Here is a 6,523-nt window from a genome sequence, read left to right on the forward strand (position 1 = left end):
ACCTGCAGGAAGTTTGCTCCAACATTCTTTGCCTCAAATTGGGAATTAGTGGATTCTGTTGAGATGGAGAAGTACAAAATTAATTGCCAATACCTTTCATGATTAATGAGTGTTAGCTTTGATGAAGCAGTTCATATTTTTCTCTGGTGTACATCCAAGTCCATTTCACGTGGTAATGAATATTGATATTTGTGGTATTCTCCTCCCAAGAGACCAGAACTGTGATCCAGTCTGAATGTTGTCTCTATCCTTTGAAATTCTTGTTCCAGTACAACCTTTATGACCACATCTCGAACTCGGAACTCTCCTGATGGCCCAGCAATTTGATAGAAACATCTGTTATGTGTTAAGTTCTGTGAGTTGTAAATTATTATCGGAAACAGAAACGGGCAAACTGTTAATGAAGCCCATGTCTCAAAGAGGGAGCTTGGCAGTTGTGTGTCAGTTCGGCGGAGGCTGGAAATACTTGCAGGGTATTATGCCTGTTGCAGTAAGTGTCTTACCAGCTCACTGAAAGCCATTCCCTGGTGGGAGGTGGGGATTGGCCCAAGTAAGGAGCCCTGCAGCCCCTTCCACTAACGCCCATTTAGCTGATGATGTCACAGCACCAGTAGAGTTTAAACCTAACATGCAGACTCTTTTCCCTTGGGTGGTTGTGGACCAGGTAGATGAGGGAGCCATAGGAACAGTAGAGAGTGGGGGCATGGGGCAGTGCAAAGGGTCCAGACACACACTTTAGATAAGTATTTGCCCACTGTGTGTGTGTTTAGTGTCTGTTTTGTCCCGTCACTTCAGGCTCTCAGTTATGATAAGTATCTGTAACTGAGTTTGGCTTGAAGGGTTTACTGAATGTTTAGTGTCTGTTTTATCTTGTAAATAAATTATTAACCTACTTACTGTTAGTGAGTGTCTTCTGTCCCACTCACTGAACCAGTGAGCCTGATTTCGCACAACAATTGGCACTGCAAGCAGGGTTTGGTGTTTGAATAGAAGATGAGTATTTTTAGAAAGAAAATTGAGAGGGAGATCCCACTGTATGAGGCGTTCTGAGTCCCGGGGTGGATGGACAACAGTTCGGGACTTGGTAGTCTCGGCAGCCTACTGGCAGACTATGGGATGCCCATAGACTGTTCAGACAATGTGGACTCCCATGGGGTGAAAATCGAACATCATACTGTGTCCATACTTAATAAGACAGGGTTTCTCAAAAGGTAGGGGAATTTGAGGGATGTTTTCTAGCTGCTGGCAGCCACGGTGAGGTGACAGCATGAGACAATTTCACGTGGTCCTGGGCTTGGCAAGGGAGCCACTGGCCAATAGCCCCTCCAGCCTTCATACATCAGAGTGAGGAAGAACAGCAGGCTGGGGGAGAGGAACCTGGGAGAGAGGGACTGAGACAGTGGGTCTTACCAAGATGACTATCATCAGGGTGTTCTCCACTAAGGAACTGGTAGAGCTGGGAGAAACAAGTATAGGCAGAAACCAGGGAAGCCTCTACCTTGGAGATTGCAGCAAGTGCTGGAGTGAGTCTATCCAACAGGGGAATGGGTGTCCTAGGGGGCCTATCATCGCACCACATGATCAACAATGGCTTGAGAGTGCCACCTGCTTCCCATGGGAGTGAGGAATTGCTATGGTCATGATGCCAGGAGGTGGAGGGCCCCATGCGATTTGATTTTGGTGTGTTCAGAGCTGGAGTCTTGAAGGAGAAGGTAAATGGTGATCCCACTCCCACCCTGAGTGCCATGTGGATGGAGTTCAGGAGGCCAGGAAGGAGAAGGGTCCAAAGATGGGAAGCAGAGAAGCAGCTACAGTATAGCTTCAAACTGGTGGACTGGCCAATGTTCAAGGACTCATCAGTGAATCTGAAGGTATACAACAGCTGACACGGACTTTATAAAAATCAGTACCAACAGGACAGGCAAACGACCATTGTGCAAAAGAAAACAAACTGTGTAAACACAAAGGAGAAAAGAAAGAAAGTTTATAGTAAATAAACAACCAGTAACTATTGAGAACATAAGATGAAGAGTCCTTGAAAGTGGGTGCATTGGTTGTGGGAACAGTTTAGTGATGGGGCATGGGAAGTTGAGTTAAGAGCCCTGGTTCAAGAGCCTGATGGTTGAGGGGTAATAACTGTTCCTGAACCTGGTGGTGTGGGTCCTGAAGCTCCTGTACCGTCTTCCTGAGGGCAGCAGTGAGAAGACAGCATGGTCTGGGTGGTAGAAGTTCTTGATGACGGATATTGCATTCTTGCGCAAGCGCTCCGTGTAGTTGTGCTCAATGGTGGAGAGGGCGTTACCCATGATGGAACTTATCCAGCTTCTTGGGTTTTAGCATTCAGTTTGGGGGAAGCCAGGAGGGAGTAGTCTGTTTCAGTCAACATCGCCCAGTAGTATGGGGATGGCCTTAAGAACCCAAGTCTCAGTACCAGTCTGTGGAGTAAGTGTTTTAAGGGCGGGTACTTCCCTATGTACAAGTTGTCTAATCCCAGGGTCCTGATTCAGAGAGTAATTCCTTTGCCAACAGGGAAGGGGAGAGAGTGGTGGTGCAGGCAGTGTGATGAGCACATGTTTAGCCAGTCAGTGGGGCACAGTGAGTGTGAACAGGAGCAGTATCCTGCGACAACTGTGCCAACACCAAATGGTACTGTGAAGATGGACACTCCCTGGATGCTGAGCAGTACGTACAGGTTATGATGCAGCACCCCGGCCTACCTCTGGATTCCTACAGGATGGTACAGCTACTGTTATCCAGGGAAAGTGGCACCGTTAATACACGAGCTCAATAGCCTGAATGAGCACCCTGTCCATGAGGGTGGGTGCAGTAAGAGATGTATCACAGAGGCAGAAAGGTTCTGGGTGATAGCCTTTCCCCTGTACAGTACGGCCAGTCTGTCCTGGGATCTGTGATGGAGGCACTGGCCAGTGAGATGGCCGCAGCACTCAAGCATGCACTGACTAGAATGGCACCTTAAATGATGGCTATTCGGAGAGCGGGCTTGCAAAATCCGATGGCCTTGGACTATCAGCTCACAGAGAAAGGAGGCACCCAAGCTGTGACTGGGCGTGAGTGCAGCACCTACGTCCCTGACGTGTCTGGGGACACTTCTCAGCTAGCTGATCAGATCAAGCAGTCGGCAAATCAGATCAGGAAAGTAGGGGGCCAGTTCCATGGCTACCTCATGGTGGAGGGAGGTTGGGAGTCTGGTGGTCTACTGTAATACACTGTGTAGTAAGCAGTGGGCTGATAATTCAGGGTATTGTGTTATGTTTTGTGTGCCACATAGTAGGACATCCATGGGCCTGTGTACTAGCCTGCAGGCCAAGAGTCACGGTGTTGTGGCTTTTGCGGGGTGGCATGTTGCAGTAAGTGTCTTAACTTACCTGCTCATTGAAAGCTGCTCCCCTGTGGGAGATGGGAATTGGCCCCCATGTAAGGAGCCCTGCAGCCCCTCCCACTCGCTCCCATTTAGCTGGTGACGCCACATAACTGGTAGAGTTTAAATCTACCATGCAGTAACCAGGCACTTGCTTTTCCCCTCAGGTCACCTTGGACCCGGTGGATGATGGTGCCACGGAGACGGTAGACAGCGGGCATGTGCTGCAGTGCCGAGGGTTCGAGCACACTCTTTCGATAAGTAATTGCCCACTGCATGTGTGTTTAGTGTCTGTTTTGTCCGCCACTTCTGAGTTTGGCTTGAAGGGCTTACTGAATGTTTCGTGTCTGTTTTATCTTGTAATGAAATAGTTAACCTATTTACTATTAATGAGTGTCTTCTGCCCCCACTCACTGAACCTGTGAATCTGATTTCCCACAACACGTGCCAAGAGAGGAGCTGGTAACGACACTCTATCCAGATTCAACTGTACTGTCATCCTTAACCAAAAATCGGGATTAATATACAGCTGCATTGTAAATATGAATGGGCCGCAGGGCACAACTGGTCCAATAAGGGCATTTACTTTGTAATTAATTAGAAAGTGAGAGGGAAAGTTTCATCTTTGGCACAAAGCAAGAACTGCAGAAATGCATATAAAGAATTGGTTATTTTTCACATCTTTTTCTGCCCATTTAAGTCTTTGGAAAACTCATGTTTTCCAACATGGATTCAGACAGACATCTTTGGCAGAAACATTATGGATGAAAATGTGCTCACTAATAAGTTTGGGTATGAACTTGGAAAATATTTAGTAGCTGTTGTGATTGCAAATGATTTATTACTATATAATCTAGAGATAAGGAAAACTGTCACTGACATCAAAATTCTGGCAAATAAATCTGCAAGAACACATGGTTACTCTTCCCACCTTGTCTCATGTAAAAATACTATTCCCTTTTCTCAGTTTTTTTGTCTCTGCTGCATCTATTCCCACATATGGCTTTCCTTTCCAGGTCATCAGAAATATCCTCTTTCTTCAAAGAACGGGGTTTCCCTTCCTCAGCAATTGATGCTGCCTTCAACCACATCTCCTCCATTTCCTGGACATCTGCACTCACCCCATCTCCCTCCGCCCTGACAGGGATAGAATTTCTCTTATCCTTACCTACAACCCCATGAACCTCCATATTTAACATATCATTCTCCACAACTTCTACCATCTTCAACAGAATCCTACCACCAAACACCTTTAGCCCTGCAACCCCACCCCCCAAAGTCTGCTTTCCGCAGGGATCACTCCCTCCATGATTCCCTTATCCATTCATCCCTCCCCACTAATCTTGTTCCTGGCACTTACCACTGCAAGCAACCGAAAAGCTACATCTGCCCATTTGCCTCCGCCCTTACCTCCATTCAGGGTCTTTAACAGTCCTTCCGGGTGAGACAACACTCACCTGCGAATCTTTGTATTTGATTGCTCCTGATGTGATTCTTCTATATTGGTGAAACCCAACATAAATTGAGGGACCACTTTGTCAAGCGCCTCTACTCCATCCACCAAAATTGGACTTTCCCAGTGGCCAACCATTTTAATTCCCGTCTATATTCCTGTTCCAAAGTGTTTGTTCAGAGCCTCCTCTTTTGCCTTGATGAAGCCACTCTCAGGGTGGAAGTGAAACACCTTATATTCCATCTGTGTAGCCTCCAAAATGTTGGCATGAACATAGATTTCTCCTTTTGGTAAAAAAAAATAAATTTCCCTCCCCCCTTCCCCCTTCTACCATTCCACAGTGTGGCCTCTTACCTCCTCTCCCCACCTGCCTAGCACTTCCCCCAGTGCCTCTTCTTCTTCCCTCTCTCCTCTCCTATCTGATTCTTTCAGCCCTTCACCTTTGCCCCCCACCTGGCTTCACCTATCATCTTCTAATTAGTTCTCCTTCCCCTACCCCCCCCCCACCTTTTTCGTACATCTTCCTCCTTCTTTTCCAGTCCTGAAAAAAGGGCTTGATCCAAAATGTCAACTGCCAAAATGAAATGAATTAATTTCATAGATGCTGCCAGACCTGCTGAGTTCCTCCAGCATTTTGTGTGTGTTGCTCTGGATTTCTAGCACCAGCATCTGCAGAATCTCTTGTGCTTGTGTTTGGGATACTCCCACTCATGCAAATTCCAGCAATTTCAATTTAGTAGGCCAGGAGGCACAATGAAACGCTGGTAGAGACGCTGCCTTGCTGTGCCCAAAACTTGATTTCAATCCTGACCTGGGGAGTTGCCTGCATGGAGTTTGAACTTTTTGGGTTTTCCCCAAGTTCTCATTTTTTCATCTCAAAGATTAGTGGGTAAATTGGCCACTGTAAACAACCTCTGGTGTGTTGGTGAGTTATACAGTCTATGCAAGGTTGATAATGTCAGGAGAATAAATATCGGATTAATATAGGATTAGTTTAAATGGATGGTTGAGGGTCAGTGACAACAAAGTGACCCTTCAATGAACTGACAATGCTTTTATTTCAGCCATGTAATCTGAAGTGGACTCCGCTTCCTGGTGTTTCTGCTTGTGAAACCTAAAGCCTTCTGCAATCAACAATGCTTTTGATTCTAAATGTCCTGCATTACGTACACATTATCAGCAAAACTCATTTCATTTGGTTTGGTTGGAGCAGCTAAACTTCTAAGGAAACTGTATGCTTTACCACCCATTGCACTGAGCAATACTGATGCTCATTTTCATTGGCTATTTAGTGCTTAATATTTTCAGTATACATCGTCCAATTATCCATTGTGCAATCAAAAATGTTCATTTTTCCGATGCAGTCAGCCATTTCTTTTTTTTAATTTACTATTATTATCATTTGTAACTCACTATTTATAAACCCATGCCCATGCTCAGTTTCAGCCATTTTTTGCCTTTTTTTCTTAACTCGAACATCTCTCCTTCCCCTTTGTCACCACAGTTATGTTTTGTAACTCCAGAAACTAATTGAAAGAAAAACATGGGAGCCGGGATGTAGTAAGGGGCTCACATACGTTGTGTAGAATAATGACGTGCCATTCACATACTTCTTACATATAACCCATAATGAAATATGTAAACCAAGAATGCTTAATTAAACAATATATTTACAATATTACTCAAATATC

At 45.5% G+C, this 6,523-nt stretch overlaps 1 long non-coding RNA gene across 1 annotated transcript in view; it reads left to right on the forward strand.

The window, feature by feature from the left end:
* LOC134358762 (uncharacterized) overlaps positions 1-6,107 on the forward strand; it is a 159,651-nt gene extending 153,544 nt beyond the window's left edge. Inside the window, exons 3-4 of the long non-coding RNA XR_010020944.1 lie at positions 3,547-3,640; positions 5,897-6,107. This is a non-coding gene — a long non-coding RNA (uncharacterized LOC134358762). The remainder of the gene's footprint in view (positions 1-3,546; positions 3,641-5,896) is intronic.
* Positions 6,108-6,523: the final 416 nt, after the last annotated feature.

Source organism: Mobula hypostoma, chromosome 2 (assembly GCF_963921235.1).
Source record: "Mobula hypostoma chromosome 2, sMobHyp1.1, whole genome shotgun sequence".
NCBI classification, from domain to species: domain Eukaryota; kingdom Metazoa; phylum Chordata; class Chondrichthyes; order Myliobatiformes; family Myliobatidae; genus Mobula; species Mobula hypostoma.